The sequence below is a fragment of the Mugil cephalus genome, chromosome 19 (genome assembly GCF_022458985.1).
Source record: "Mugil cephalus isolate CIBA_MC_2020 chromosome 19, CIBA_Mcephalus_1.1, whole genome shotgun sequence".
NCBI lineage: Eukaryota > Metazoa > Chordata > Actinopteri > Mugiliformes > Mugilidae > Mugil > Mugil cephalus.
The window spans coordinates 14,736,194-14,752,492 of record NC_061788.1 but is presented as its reverse complement, the minus strand read 5'-3'; positions in this window follow the sequence as shown (position 1 = coordinate 14,752,492).

Sequence of the window (16,299 nt, the reverse complement as noted above, 5' to 3'; positions counted from 1 at the left end):
TTCCTCTGTTTTCCATCTTTAATTCTGCTTGCATTTAGTTTATCCTCCAGTAACCATCCAAAATGGCGAAGGGGGGACTGACAAGACCAATGAACATTTTCTGTGAGTACAGATTTCCTAGCCCAGATGGCAGACCATTCTTTTTTTGGATCCAGGTTAATGGACACCTTGGACTTTTGATTCCTGATTCAGTACAAAGATTCACATCATTATTTATTTTGGTATCATCCAATCATCCAATTGCTTATTAGATAAATGTGCCACATGATGAAATCCAAGAGTAAACCAGAATCATAGTCTGACTATGACAGATGCAGAATGCAATCATAGGAAGTAAATGTAAAGAACATCTACATTCAAAGACTGATAAAATAAAGGTTCTCTATAATACTATAACGAGTTTCTAGTGGTAATAATGTTATGTTTGTCTTTGAATGAAGACTGTTGGTTTGAGTTACCTGAAGTCATTTCAATACGCCCAGAAAATCCAAAGAAGATTGCATCCAGCCTGCTCATGTTTGCACATTGTTCCGGCAATCAATTCTGTGAGCTGCTCAGTGACAGAAATGTCAGGTTCCTTGAAGAGGGCATGATGCTTGAAAAGATGGTTCAAGATCAGGGCTTAATAAAGACGAAGGTTTCTGTGTGTTTAGTGCAGCGCACGTTCAAAATGTGCCTGAACGAGCTGACGTCTGGAGGCTCTTTCCTGCTGATGTAATGCATGTTTTAAATCAAACGCAGCGACCGTATAGACTGGGCCCGTGTGGAGAAGAGGTTTCCATTTGAGGAAACAAAGCAAACTGAAAACTGGATGAATGATTGTCTGGAAAAGTGGAGAAAACACACACACACACACTTGTCTGGCTTTTGTAGAGGGACAAACGTTGAATTAAAGCTTTACTAATTACTGCTGATTACTTTTATACATGTTCTTCTTGACTGAGGCCAGTGAGACAACAAAATGTCCGTTAACGGGCCAGTGAAGGCCAAGAACAGATTCTGGTGTTACTGATGGATGGTTGCCTGTCTCTACCACCAGCAATGGCGTTTTTTGAGGAAGCCAAGTGAGATAAAAGCTCTAATATGCTTTTTACGGGGTGGGGGACATAAAAGAGTATGTTGCAGTATGTTGCTATTTCATGTAATGGAATGAGCTATTAGAGCGCCCAGTTTCCTTTAACCGGGATTTACACAAGCTTGTTATCTTACCGACGCTTTGAACGCCGATACACACAAATCCAAATCCTCCGTCACTATACTTGCTCATTCTGCACGAAATGTCTAAACAAACTTGCTAATATTCAATGGCTGATGATGCCTTGACACAGTCCTGGCGAATCACAGGTGACAGCAGCCTCACCTGATTGGTTAATCATCCTTCTTCCTTTTTTCCACCAAGGGACACCAGCTCTGCTCATCTTCCCTTCGAACAGTGCAGACAGTGCAATACCGTATTTGGCCACATAACATTTAGAAGGGCGCTGTTTTACACATCGTAAAACCCTCCGTAATTAGAGAAGAGAAATAACGAAGAGACGAAGTGACACAACAGAGAATTGCCGAAACTGTTAAGAAGACTGTTTTTTTATTTAATCTCAGCTACAGTCTGATAAGAAAGAGAGGATGCATGGCTTCCCTTGACCTCCAGGAGAAAACACCACTGACCACCAGCTCCAACACAACTACCAACTTTTTGAAGGTCACTACATGGATGTCTTTTCAAAATATTAGCAAGAAAAAGATGACAGTTGGACTCATTTGAGCCAGATGAGGTAGTATAACGTGCAGTATGTTTCTTCAAGTGAAATTATGTTTATGTAGTTTCTGTTCTCCGCTCCTGAGATCCGTGAGGCCTGTTACCACTGTACAGTCGGCGTGTGTCACCTTGTTTCCTTGTATTTCCTGTGGTGCAGCTGTGATGTGAGCAGTGTTCCTGTCTAATTGACTGGGCTCTGTGTCTGCCATGCTCTGCTGCAGACAGCAAGGCCCAGTCCATTGGGAGGAATGTCATCTCTGCACAGGCGGCTTTACACCAAGGGCTCAGCGCTTTGGCAGCCGGTTTTAACATCTTGACACAACTCAGCCAGCTAATGAACAGCATTAGAGACCCAGAGACCAGCATGCGTGTGTACACACACACGCACACATATATATTTATACACACACACACACACACTTTCAGTCCGACCTGACTTCACACTTTATTTTTTTTTCCAACTTTCTCCTTTTGTTGCAACTTATGAATTGAATGTTGCACAAAAGAACCGGAGTTAAAATCATCTCCGGACAGATAAGTGCTGAAAAATGGGACCTATTCTGCTGGATTCATCGAGCAGACAGAATCAGATGCTTTATCATCTTCAACAAAAGTCTGTTGTTGAACCCTCTGTGTCCAACGCTCCAGGTGTCTTCACGTCTACTTCCTCATATCCCCGTTAGGACTCCACCAAGGTCAGTTCTGGTGTTTTTCAACTATATACACGGATGGACGCTTTTTTATCACTTGTTCAGTCAGGCGGGGACATAAGTCCCTCTCATTTATTGACCCCAATAAGCACGTTACACGGAGCTGAGGAGAGGAAATGCATCTCACGACAGATGACTTGGCAGCACTGCGCACCGTGTGCTACCTTAATGTGTACACACGAGGAGAATTATATCCGGCCTCTAGGTCAAACTCCCCTTTTCTACCAGCTCCTGTCGCCTGCACATCTGTTCCAAGAACTTAATGGCCAACATGTCACTAATGTTAACTCAGCCTTAAAGGCTCTGTACGGGTTGTCACTTGAATCCATACTTAAAGAAAATGTTTTTCCATTGCTATATAGCTCTCACAACCTTTGTAATATAATAGTAGGGTATGGCCTTCAGGGTGGCATGCTGCTTTACCAGACCCCTTACTCTGGGGCAGAACTTGTAAATGGCAGCATGTCAGTATTCACATCCAGCAGGTACGAAAGACAACTCTTAACACTAACACTGCTTGTTTTCAGCCAGCTCAGGTTTTTTTTTCCTGCAGTGATCTGTGACAAACATGGTGATTAAAGTGACAGATTAATATAGTCTAAAGGCTACAAACCAGTCTGTCTGTCAGCTCCTTTCATCCATAAAACACCTGCACCGATTCAAGATTTGCGCGGCTGTTTCGTAACTCGCTTGATGGATCGCAAAGAATCTCATTAAAGTTTAACCACTTAAAAGATCCTGAATAGAAAAATGTGAAGAATGTCTACCAAAACTGTCAAAGATGACCCGCTCAAAAAAAAAAAAAAAAGCGTAATCAGGAGATAAGTGAAGCCAGTCGTGTTGTCGTACAGATGCCAGCACAGAGTTAAGGTTCATGTCGGCTTCCGATGTTGCGTGGCAGGAGCAGGTGCAAAGAGACTTTAAAGAGTAATTGTATCAGTGGGGTTGCGTTTGTTCAAATGCTCTCGTGTGATGGTGAGTGATGTTGGTCAGCTCGTGGCACTGTGGACTGAATTGTAAATAAAGTTGGTGTTGGGAAGCCTGTGTAATAAAGAATACAGCATGTGGAGGGAAAAAGCAATACACTTTTTAGACGTTCTATTTGGACAAAGTCTGCAAACTTTGCCCGGCTATTTTACCACTTAAATTGCTGTTTTAATTGTCTTTCCATTCATTTAGATAGGAGCCTGGTCTTGGCCGTAAATCAGTGCCCAGTGTCACTAAATGGCTTCCTAGCTGTGAGACTTCCAATATGAGAACTTAAACAGATTTCAGACATAACAGATTTAACATTTTTAATTTCTTCTCAATTTCTTCTAATTTCTCTCAAAATTTGAACGATGTTCCAATAAGTGTTGGTATTGCGTTGTCAGTAATTGAAAGACAGTTCTGCATCTGCATGACTGACACACGCACACACACACACACACACACACACACAATAGTCTTGGTTCAAATTACACTTTATCTCATTTACAGTTTGTTGACTTGGGTGAACACAATTTGGCATTCTGTTCATGGTCTTTAAGTTATACGAGTGTTAGCCTTTTTATTTGTTTGTTTGTTTGTTTGTTTAAGCTCATCTGGCAAAAGGCCTGAAACCTGATTTTGGAAGTGGAGGAAACCATTGAAAATATGGAAGAAGGGGGACTGGACTGGAAAAGTCAAAAAGTTTCCTTTAAAGAGAAGTTGTTGGATTAAAATAATTATTTCCTTTGTATATAGTTTCTCTCTTTGTTCACTTAGTTTAAGTTTAGTTAAAGTATGTTGTAATTAAGTCAGGTGTCCCCCTGTGTCTGTTCTGGACTAGTCTTAAGTGTATATAATCCCTGTGTGTCTCATTTGTCTGTTTGTTTCGGTTAAGTGGAAACCTTAGTTTCCTCATTGCTTAGTTGACCTCACCTTGAGTTTGGGAGCCTATTTTTCCACATTTGTTAGGTCTTTATATAATAACCTCAATATATTTGTAATTTCCTCATATTTTTGAAACTTTATTAAAATATTTTTGGCAACTTTACACCTTTGTCCTCTGCTTTTCTGTTTTGGTCCCTAACACTCTTATTGCTACACTCTCTTGATAATAAAATATCAGCGCTCAGAGTTCCCCACCATTATGCAGTCCTGACTAATTAGGGGGTCATTGGATAATCTTTAGATGCATGCCACTTAGTCGATACATATTAACAGAGCCGGTCAGACCCAGCTAATTACAGAGTACTAAAATAGAGGTGACAGTGTTTGGCAGGACATTGCTGATTCTGGTCCCTGTGTGTATTTCTGCTGTTGGCATGGACTGTGGATGATGATGATGATTATGTAGAGATCAAAGCAGCGTGTATACATTAATAGCAACATATATACACGCCTCCCAGCATGAAGGTCCGGGTTTTCTCCGGGTACTCTGGTTTCCTCCACCTCCAAAGACATGCTAGTTACCTTGTGTTACTTTGTGACCCCAAACTGTCCCTAGTTATGAGTGTGAGTGGTTGTTTGTCTATGTGTTAGCCCTGCAATGGACTGCCGACCTGGCAACCCATGTGTGTGTTAATGACTTCTCTGTGTTATCAAATTAGTTTCCCCCAAAATCCCCAAATTAGTTACTGAGAACCGTGAATATCTATCCAATGACAATCCATTAAATAGAGGTGGATTGTCCTTGAATGGCTGACGATAAATATGAAACACTGACATGTAGGACTATTAAAAATGGACAGTTATTGTGATTTTGATCACAATAACTGAGAAAACTAAAACTGAAATAAACGGCACTGAGATATCAGTCAGAGATATGTGTGATTTTCTCTGAGAGTCTATGCAGCAGTGTGTTATGACATAACCAAAGGTCATAGAAGTTTAAATCGTGGGCTTTGAGTGTCAAAGCAAGATGACTAGTTAATCCATATATAATAGAAGAAGATTGTACAATATGTACAGTCTTGCTGAAAAGTAAAAGAAAAAGAAATAACAGACTTGGCATGAAATTGACAAGAGTCGAGATCTTTGTCTGTTGTGTCATCCCAAGCTGACAGTTAGTTGTTGATGTCTGTCAGGCCATCATTGAACTTCTGAACCGAGTTTTTGAGACATGTTGGCACCGGTTGGACTCTGTCTGAACCAACTGATTGGTCTTTTTCAGACCAGCTGATCAACATGGTTCAGGGTTAGGGTTAGGGAAACCACCTTTGTTATGTTGTGTGGTGAACGACTGGTATATGTTATTATATGTTTTGAATGAAGCGGTAGAGTAGAGTTGAGGTTGTCAGTGTCAATGGTGGGTTTATAATACACTAGACTAGACACCTTTTTGTGGTTAGACTTGGGGTGAGGCAAAGATTCTGCTTGATAAACACATTGTGTCTTAAGTCACTATGATCTTTCTTATATTAAACATTAACCAATTGCTACTAGTAGATCCCACAGTGCAAGATATGCTAGTTTGATATTATGTCAGAGAAGAAATGCACTGCTTCAGTCTGTGAACATTTCCCTGCTTTCCACTTTTATCCAAACATTTCACCATGTGTGAGGCAGAAGAGGGCAGAATTAGGAGTCCAGCAGCCAGGGGTTACAGAGGGGCACAGTCATGGCACGCTGAATAAGGTGACCCGAGGCAGATTATTTGCAGACAATGAACTGTGGATTCTGGCAGCTTTGGGTCTTTGTCTCTTTTTATCTATAATGGCCAACTCTTTGCTGCCACACATCCTTATCATTCGCTACCATTCATTTTGGTCCCTGAAACACTGTGTGGTTGATGATCTACCCTCAGCTCTCTCTATTGCTTTCTGGTACACAATCATTTATCCTCCTATGAATGGTGCACCTGTCTCCTTGTACTTCTTCCTCACTGAGCCTCTTGTGCTCTTATCTCGACCAACCTCCGTCCTCTCTCCTCCTCTCCAAACCTCCCTATCTTGACTGAACAAGTTTTCCGGAGAAGATACTCCTCCACCTGATTTTGGGGCGAACCTTCAGGATGTCAGTCCTTATTTCATCACATTCTCTCCCTTTGTGTCGTTTCATTATCTGTCCCTCAACCCAAACACCTGATAGTACACAAATAGAAAGGTGGCATCATCCCTTTATCTCCCCTGCTCCCCTGCATTCTTCTTGGACACTTAATTATGTTCTGTGTACCATTGTTTTTATTTATTTGCTCCCTTTCCTTTCCGTACCTTTTCCCCTCTCTATTTATTTCCTCTTCAATTTGTTACCTTCCCTCTCATCTATTCTTTCCCCCACTGTCTCCGTTTGATGATTTTTCTTTTTCTCAGGGTGTTGATGTGGATGGCGGGGCCAGAAGGTGTGGAGAGTGAGGAGATAAACACACAGTGCAACGCACTCTGATGGATGAAAAACAACCTGGACAAACACAAGGCAGGGACGGGATGGATTTATACTGTTCACATGAAATTCTGACTGACAATCCGTAGCCTCATCAGATATGAAGACTCATGAGGCCAATCTGTGTTTTTACACTCTTCAGCTGTCAAGTTCTGGTGAGCCAGTGTTGTTCACAGAGTGGAATTCTGGTCTTCTTCTTCTGGTCTGGCCTTTAGGTTCGCAGGTGGAGGGGAGGGGCCTCTGTGGATCGTCCCACAGATACTTGATCAGTTTGGGGAGTCTAGTGAATTTGGAGGCCAGGTCAACACCTTGTGTCAGGCTGCAACCTGCCATCAAGGAGGGGCATTGCTATAGGGTGTGGGTGCCTGGTCTGGTCTAGATGGATGGTACATGTCTGAGTAACATCCACAGGGATGCCAGGTTCACCTGAATATTGAATTGTCATAAGATGGTCAGCGTTATTTGCTTCTCCTCTCAATGGTCGATGTATATCAAACTACTTTAAGTCTTGGTGTACAGTTTGTAGCCTAAGTGGGTGGCCTTTGCTGTTTCAAGCATTTGTGTTTGTGCAGTGGTGTTTTGCCATTCTGTAATTACTTCATGACCCTTGTGTTGAGTTTCTTCACTCAGCTCAAACAAATATCTTGTGGATCACGTTTCTTCGACTGAAATCACTGCAATGCAGAAAACCGAAAAGGATCTGGAGTAGAGGGTTCATGACCGCTGAATTGACTGTGGTGGATTGTTTGACCCCTGACTGAGAAATATGGATGAGGAAATGCATTTCAGACCAGATTTCTGGGAATGCGTGTGTTAGACAGAACCCCGGTCATATGAAGGGACCAATATCCTGGATTCTGGCTGGGTTGACAGACCGCATGAATGAACTGAACCTAAAGGTTACATTTTTATTATGCTAAATAAAACGGTAAACTACAAAAATTTACATGCAGTACATTCTCTGCACAGGCGGCCGTGGCTGGTTACGAGGTGGAAAACTAGACCCCTCAGCACTCTGGATCTTACTGTATCAGTGACTTGTCAGTGTTTTGTTGAAGAGTTTATTTTTTCAGGTTTTAAGTGTTTGTTCAGTGAACACAGGACACGAACCGAACATAACATTTCTACCTATTTTGTATCAGAGCTTCTCCAGTCAGTGTTTTTTTTTTTTTTTTCTCCCATTGTAAACAGAACCACTCGGATCATCTTCTGGGTGCATGTAAAACAACATGACTTGACTCATGTGCTCTTCAGAGGAAGCACATGCAGTGACATTACTGCTCCACAGACGACATGACAGTGGGGTTTCACTGCAGCTAACAAGTCGTACAAGGCTTTTTCTGTCAAGGCTGAAGTATAGGCCTTTTCTATGCAGACATCCTGCATACATAACAGAAAATGCAATGAAATTAAATCACACTCTCAGAAGGACACCAAAGGGAAGTTTCTGCAGTTTAAGAAATATTCATGGACTTCCATACGACTATTGCTATTGAAGAAAAGTAAATCTCAAAAAAGTGAAATAGGTGTTAAAATAAACTGACATCTGCAGTTAGTTTTATTTTCATACAAATAAGATAACGAAGACCAGCCATACAAGGCAACTCAGAAAAATTGTGTCATGAGATCAGCAGCTACAGCGTGCACAGAGCTGTAGGAAACCAACAGACAAGATGAATTCAAATATGCCATGGCAGACTTGACCTGCTTTACACTTCTGCCTTGTAGACAATAAATCACATGCACCGTGGATTAGACAGTGTCCACTGCTAATAACTCAAACTCAAAGCTTTTGAACCTGGCATTCCTGTGGACGTTACTTAGGCATGTGTCACCCACTTAGACCAGAACAGGCACCTCAACCCCATAGCAATGATACTTCTGACGACACCAGCAGTGTGCACCCTGACACAGACACACACACACAAATGGTTCAGGAATTACTCATGTCTAATCTCTGATGAGTCACAACTGTTTTGGAGGCACAAGGGAGACCTACACCATGTCAGGACGGTGGTCATAATGTTATGCCAGATTAGTGTTTTTCATGTTTCATAAGTTTTTTTCTTCCAATTCTGACCACAACAAAATTCCTGGGATTTGTGATCATGGACCAAGACCGTGTTTGGTAATTTTATTCATAAGGGTTCTGAGAATTAATACATTTCCAGTAGGAACCAGCATGAGATGTAGCCACATTGACCTCATAATGCAAATGCTTTCTTGACTCATGCCCATTTTAAAACTCTGCAAACCTGTTAAGTTTTGTGACTGCGTCTTACACTGTTGCATTGTTACAAATACCTGTCTGTCTGTCCGCAGGCTGTCCATGAACACATAGACGGGTGAAAACAAAACCAGCCTCAGTGCTGTTGTTGCTGACAGGAGGCCTTTCTTGGCGATGACCTATGATGCCAGATGACAGATTACTAATGAAAGGTTTCATAAGAGCTGACCTGATCTCTTAAAAGGTTCACTTTTTTGACAATTTGATATTTAATGGAAGCCTCTTGCACGGAAGAGTGTATGTGTTAAGCAAAGTGCCTCTACCTGTATTATTTCCTCGGGGAAGTTGAAGTGGTTTCAATTAGTTTTGATGCATCAGCTTTTGGACCAACAAGCCAGGATAGAGTAAATGTTTCTGGCAGCAGCAAATAATGTATCCTGCATTAGTATAGTATTGATCAGCACAACACTTTTTCACCTTAAAAGTACTGTTGGAAGGTAAGACTGTAGGTAACATTGTGTCACATCACTTTGGATATTTTTGGTTGACATCTCCTGTCAGATCATATTGTCTTCAGAAACTCCTCCAAGCTTTGGTGGTGTGTATTAGTCAGGGATATGGTTTTGTGAAAAAGTGAAAAAGAAAGTAAAGGTATTATACGAAATAAATTAATCATTAAACTAATATTTCCGGCCAGATCACATAGGGTTATAATCAGATGTTCCAGATTTTGTAGTGGTGATTGAAACCTTCTCAGTAACAAGTGGAAATTGTCTTAATTAAACTTCTAACATCTAGGGTCTGGTGTTCTTTGTCAAGTTGAAGTGTGTGATACCATCATGCATTCTGAAGGGCTCTTTAAGACTTCAAGGCTTTGCACTACAAGAAAAACAAGAGTCATTTTTTTCAGGATGGGTCACCCGAGCAAGAGCAGACAGATTGAATAAACTCTTCAAGAATTTCTTCCAATTATCTGCAGATATCTCTTTCGACTGTCTGACAGTGTCCACAATCAGATCAAGACATGTGCAGAAGAAAGCCAAGATAAAGCCTTTGCTGTACAAAATCAACATCAGAGCAGAAGTACAGTTTGCCAGCAAACGTACAGGCAAAGGCCAGATCTTTTGGAACAATGAGCCCTGGACTGACAAATAAGAAATGGTTGCGAGTCACAGTAACAGTCGATGTGTGCAGATGAAAGCCTTTTCAGAAGAAGAATCCCATTCCAGCATAGATATTATGGTTTTGGCTTGCCATGTTGCCTCGGGTGACTGGGCAGCTTGCAGTCAACAATTCAGCCATGAACTCTGGATCATATCAAAGAGGGGTTGAAAATAGTTTAACCGAAGTGGACCTTTCAGCTGGATAAAAATCCTGTAAATCCACTAGTAAATCCACCATGGGTGAGGGAAAAATATCAAGAAAAAGAAAGAAATATATATCTGAAGGCTAAGGATGTACTTAATTATTCCACAGGGGAATATTTAATTGATTGATTTTTGTCCAATAAGTTATATTGAAAAAAAAAAATGTCTTGTTCAGTTCAATGTTATCTATCAATGTTTTGACAAGCAGAGTCTGGTCGGAAAGTCGTCCGATCATGTTTGATGAGCTTCAGTAATGCAGTGCAGGGGTTTGCAGTATGTCTTCAAGACCTTGCGGCGCAATGAGAGGTCGTCCAATCGTTCGTTGAATAAGTACTCACATCTGCGAGATATCGTCAGTGTAAGATCTGGTCACATTCGCGGTCGTAGGAGAAGAATTAAGGAGACGAATATGAGTCTCGGCCTGTGATTCTTGGTAGGTATTAGCTCCGAGGCACATAATGGGGCATGTAATGCTCTTTCGGCTGATCATTCATCCACAGGGATCTTTTCGTCGGCCTTAATTGTCTCGGCCTTACAGGGAGCGGCGTTATCAAATGAAGAAAAGCAGTCGTGATTAAAATCACTTAGCAGTCCAGCGGTACAGCTTCGGAGATATTACTTAACATCAGTCTGGGATAGTTAGAGATGGCTGAGTCTGGCTGTTTGTGTGCCCACTTCTTTCCGTAGAGAGCTGGAACAGAGCGGAAGTCAAAGATCCCCGGCACGACTTGAATCGGGGAAGTTGCATGTTATGGTTGGTGTCTTAATCCCTGAGTCAGGGTGTGCCCCCAGTTCTTGGCAGTCTTTGAAGAAGGAATTGGCCAAAACACCAGTGTGGTTAGCAGTAAGTAGCCTATCTTTTTGCAACAGCACAGCGATGAACAGTCACAGCCAAAACCAAGGGAAAGGGCAACTTTACTTGGCTAAACCACACTACAAATGCACCAGTTGACTTTAAACTAACTTTAAACTAACTTTTTAAATGCATTTTCCATAGATGGTGTGGCAGGCATAAGTTGCACGACACGTATTCTTTTTATTCAGAGGAGAATGTAACCATTTAGCTATTGTTTTTTGTTATTTGGTAAAATAGTATTAAATTTTATCTTCCAATTCCCCAGTTAGTCATTAGTTCATTACTATACCTTAAAGGAAAACTCTGTTTACAGCTCTTGAGGATTGGTGGAGTGCGCTTTTAAATATCTTTGTGTTCGGGGAAATAAAATTAAGACGATGAGTTTCAAGATTGGAGCCGATGAAAACCATTGAAAAGGAGAGGCCTCTAATAAGAGCTTAATATCTCAAGTTTGAGCCGTGAACGCGCACAAATGGAAATACTCCAACAGCTTCGTTTTAATTCCGCCATCTGTGGGTTATCTCGCTTGCTGTACCCTCTCACATTAATTTCCTCTCAGAAATTCAAGCCAATTTGTCACTATCAGCGGGGCGCAATTACACATCCTTTACAGTGCCATTCTGATGATCCTTTGAGTAAATTGTACAGATGGAATCATTTTAGTACCGGGTTTTAAAACACTTACAGTATGTGGAGTAGCCAGAAATTAAGCAGATCGGAGGGGGAGCCTGTAATTTTTCTTTTTCTCCTCCTGCTCCTTCCTCTTCTATTTCCTGTGACAGCCATTATTCTCTGCCTCTGCTCAGTGAATCTCTATCTTTCTCTCTCCACGCTCTCCAGTGATCATCCCGTCTTTCTCTCTGTCGCTGCACTTCTCTCCTTATTAGTAAAGGTTAAATGGGCTTTTTTTCTCCACTGCTGTTGAGATGTGAATATCTGCTCAGATCATTCTGCTCTTAGTTTTAATCTGCCCTCTCCTCCTAAATTGTTTATGTATAGTTAGGTTGAGGCAACTAACATTAATTCAATTAAGGTAAATGATGTTGACTTTTGGCAACAGTTCTTTCCCCCCCTGCCCATTTCATATCGATTTGTTTAGACATTTATTACCTTAAAGTGCAACCTCAGGGCTGAGGCTGAGGTGTTGTATGTGGTTCAAAGTTATGTGCTCGTATTTTTTTCATGATTACTCATTTTCTGAACCTTTTTTTTTTGCTTTCTTGTTGATGCCCAGACCATTTGTTTCTCCAGAGATGCTCTTGCCGCCTTCAACAGGTGTTAGGTTGACCATGCATGAATGAAGAGCTCATGTGAATGGTGCACACTAGAAACCTTGTAAATGCACATTTCAGAGTTTAGAGATGTGACATGTTTGTTGTTCTTGATTCTCAGATTTGATGGGAGTTGTATGGTTAGTTGACGCCTTGCAACTGATTCATATAGTTTTCTTTGTGATTATGTAAAATACGTCTGAGGAAAATGTTGGTATTTCCGACAGCTCATCCTTTCGTTATGCCTTTGTACATTCCATTCCCGGTCTAAGTGGGTGTGGGTGCAGCAGCTTCAGCAGATGGTCTTCTCCCCGGCCACTCCCACTAGCTCCTCCGGAGGAATCCTTAGCTGCTTCCAGGCCAGACAGGAGATGTAATCCCTCCCTCGTGTCCTGGACCTTCCAGTGGGACATGCCCAAAACACCTCTATCGGGAGGCATCTTTACCAGATGTCCGAACCACCTCAACTGACTCCTCTGGACACGGAGTAGCAGCGGTTTATTGATATATTGGCAAAGGGCCAGGCAAAGAATGGTTCAGAAGACCCTGAATGAAGAAGAAAAAGAAAAGCATGTGTATCTGGCCTGGAGGGCTACTAGAGCCCCAGGCCTGGGGCGAGCGCCTGGTGGCTGGGCCTTTGCCCATGGTGCCCAATTGAGTACACAAACTCGCCTCCCTGTGGGCCCACCACCTACAAAAGAGCATGAAGGGTCTGGTGCCATGTGGATCAGGCAGCAGACAAAGGCGGTGGCGGTCTGATCCTAAGTTATGGAAGCTGGCCTTTGTATATCCTTTATTAAATTGCCATGCTGTTAGTAAGAAAAACGGTTATCTGTAAGACTCGATCAGTGTTAGAGCGTTAGTCTCACGACTTACCACTGATGTTACCGCTTAAACGTCAGACATTTGTTGTACCTCCCATGTTGTAACTGCAAGATCCGTTTGAAGGCATCATCTAGTGCATAAGATGACATGTGGCATTGGTATAAATGGTATTAACTTACTGTCTTCTAAGTAGGCTTTGTCAGAAGTGATAGATGGCTGGAATGTCTCGTTCTGAGTCTACCCCAGCTGTCAGCGGGCCAGAGGTGGGTTACACCCTGGACAGGACTGCAGTCTCGCAGGACCAACACCGAGAGGCCGACAACCATTCACACTCACACCCACGGCCACAAGAGTGAGTTGCAAAGAAAGTTAATGTTAACCTGATTTGTCTGTTTGGAAAAATGCTATTTTAGATTGAGAATGTTGTGCAGATGTGTGATATTTAATTCTGTGATTATGAGAGGTCTGCAGTCAGGTAGACTCTATCATTAGAGTGAATAGACTCATTGTGCATTCATGTGAGGTCTAATAAATCCACAAAAATGTGTTCGGAAAGTTGTACATGTATGTAGAAACATGGTGTACAAGTAACACCCAGTTGGCAAACTTGTCCACCTCTCACAGTTTCTGAACACCATATTAGTGAGCCTGTGCATGCATTCCTTTTGATCATGACTGAAATAAATCATCAACAATGTGTTTAAATGCTTGGAGCAAACAATTACAGCACCTCTTGCCTGCGGCATCCATGATGTTCCCATATTTCAACATAAAAGCACAGGTACACAACTAAGGGAAAAAAAAAAATTACTTTCAACTCATAAAACGACACCTTCCAAGGAACTTGGGAATGCACCGCCGGTCGTCTCCTGCCGGGGGGTGTCAGGGGCGAAACCCACGTGACACAGATGCAGGAAATAACTCCAAAGTGTGCCATCTCATTTTTTAAAATTCTGATTCTCTACCTTCTCACCAGATGTTTTCCCAAATGACACTGTTTACCTGCTCACTCCAGCAGCTGTGTTTAATTAGTTATTAGCTCTTGTACGTCCCTCTGTGGCTCCTTTAGCTGCTGAAAGTCTGACTGCGAAAGTCTGCGCAACTCTGTCAAGAAACATGAAGACTGAAAGGAGAACTCTGAACACAAACTGCACTCTGGCTGCACCACCTCGCAAATTGTGGTTTGTTGTGCTCACACTCAAGAGGCATGATCTGGACTTTGATTAAAGCAGTCGACGGAAATCAGACTTTGACACCTGCTGCGCTGCTGCTGCCGCCTCTTGTTTAGGCACCCACATCATTGGAGAAACATAGACCCACCTACCTGCCCCACGTTTTCTTTCTTTTTTCCACAAAAGCAATGGAAAAGCCAAACATAAGATGTAAAAAAAAAAAAAAAAAAAAGGTCAAATGGCACATCCACTATTATTGAGGCACTATCCCTAGACTTGCCACTGCAGGAAAACACATGTGTTGCTTCTAACAGTAACAACAACATTTTTCTAATCCGTACCCCTAATAATCCATGACAGTGTGACGGTAAACCAGCTGGCACAATACCAAATCCCTAAATGTCATCCTTTGGTAAAATAATGAATGAATTAATTGATACTGTGCTTTGGTGTAATGTTGCACTTCAGATCATATCTTGTAAAAATCTTGTTAAATGATACCAGCGGGACAGAGTGTTTAGAGAGAGAATTCTGAGGTTTTTAGTCTCCCTGTTGAATTGAATTGAGCTTTTATTCATCTTGATAACGTTTTACGTTTGAAACACTTTTCACTGGCCTCAGTGGCAACTTCTCTTTCATGTAGATTCATCAAAATGGTTTCACTCTCTCCAAAGCTCCTGTGTCTAAGTGTCGCCACTCAATTTTACCTGCAGCTAGGGGGAAAAAATGACATTCAAATCATAACACATTCACAAATCACTGTGTTTATTCGTAGGACTGGTCATGTTACGTCATGTTATTAATTCATTTCTGATTTTTGATGGGTGTCCTTGTTGTTTTGGTAAAAAAAGAAAACTGCATTGACAACACAAGAAAGATTGAGAAAGGAATAAAGGCTCATTTCTGAAGCCAATAGGAGAAATAAATAACAAAAATGAAGTGGATCTTGGTGTGCTTTGTGTGCGTGCACCATTCATTTGTGGCGCTAAACTGCAAAGTATCAGCCTAACAGCTTTGAGCTGCGGTCGCTGTGAGAGGCCAACAGCGACTCAGTGAGAGGGCCCTTTTATTTTTCGGGTTTAGCTCTAAAACAGGAGGGAGGCTCTCTTTTTCTAACCGAGAGAAAATCCAGTCATCGCAGCAGCAGAGCTCTGCGGCACGTTGGAATGAACACGGATGCATCTCTTTTTTTCTACACGGGACCTGTTGTCTTTAGTCCAACTTACAGTAACTTTGTTTTAGAATACAGTAGTATAGCTAGTAGCTATCCATAGCTTAGCTGCAGTAGGCTAGCCGTGGCTGCTCTTCAACTCAAATCAATAATTGCTGCTTGATGTAAAACACATCACATGGGAATGTTGATGTAGACGCTCATTTTAAACCACGTTATACTACAAAATACAGGGAGATTATATGACACTCGTGGGCTTAATCAGCACCGTATGGACTCATTTAGCCAGGCCTTAAATGTAATGCATATCCATTTATCCAGATGACATGATTTGGAGGGTCGGTCGATCTCCCCGCCACAGTTTTCTGCTGCACTCATATTGGTGCTTCCACTCACGCTCACCGAAGGGCCCCCAAGCTGAACTGTGGCACTGCGTCTGGAATGAATTGTAAAAATTCATCTGCACCAACAGATTGAATCTCGGATTGAATCTGGCCGAATCTCGCTGCAGCATTGTATATGAGCTCGCATTCCTGCATGTTCTCCGTGTCAAGGTGGAAAAATTAATTTATGGCGGCGATGCCTCGCAGCTCTCTGCTT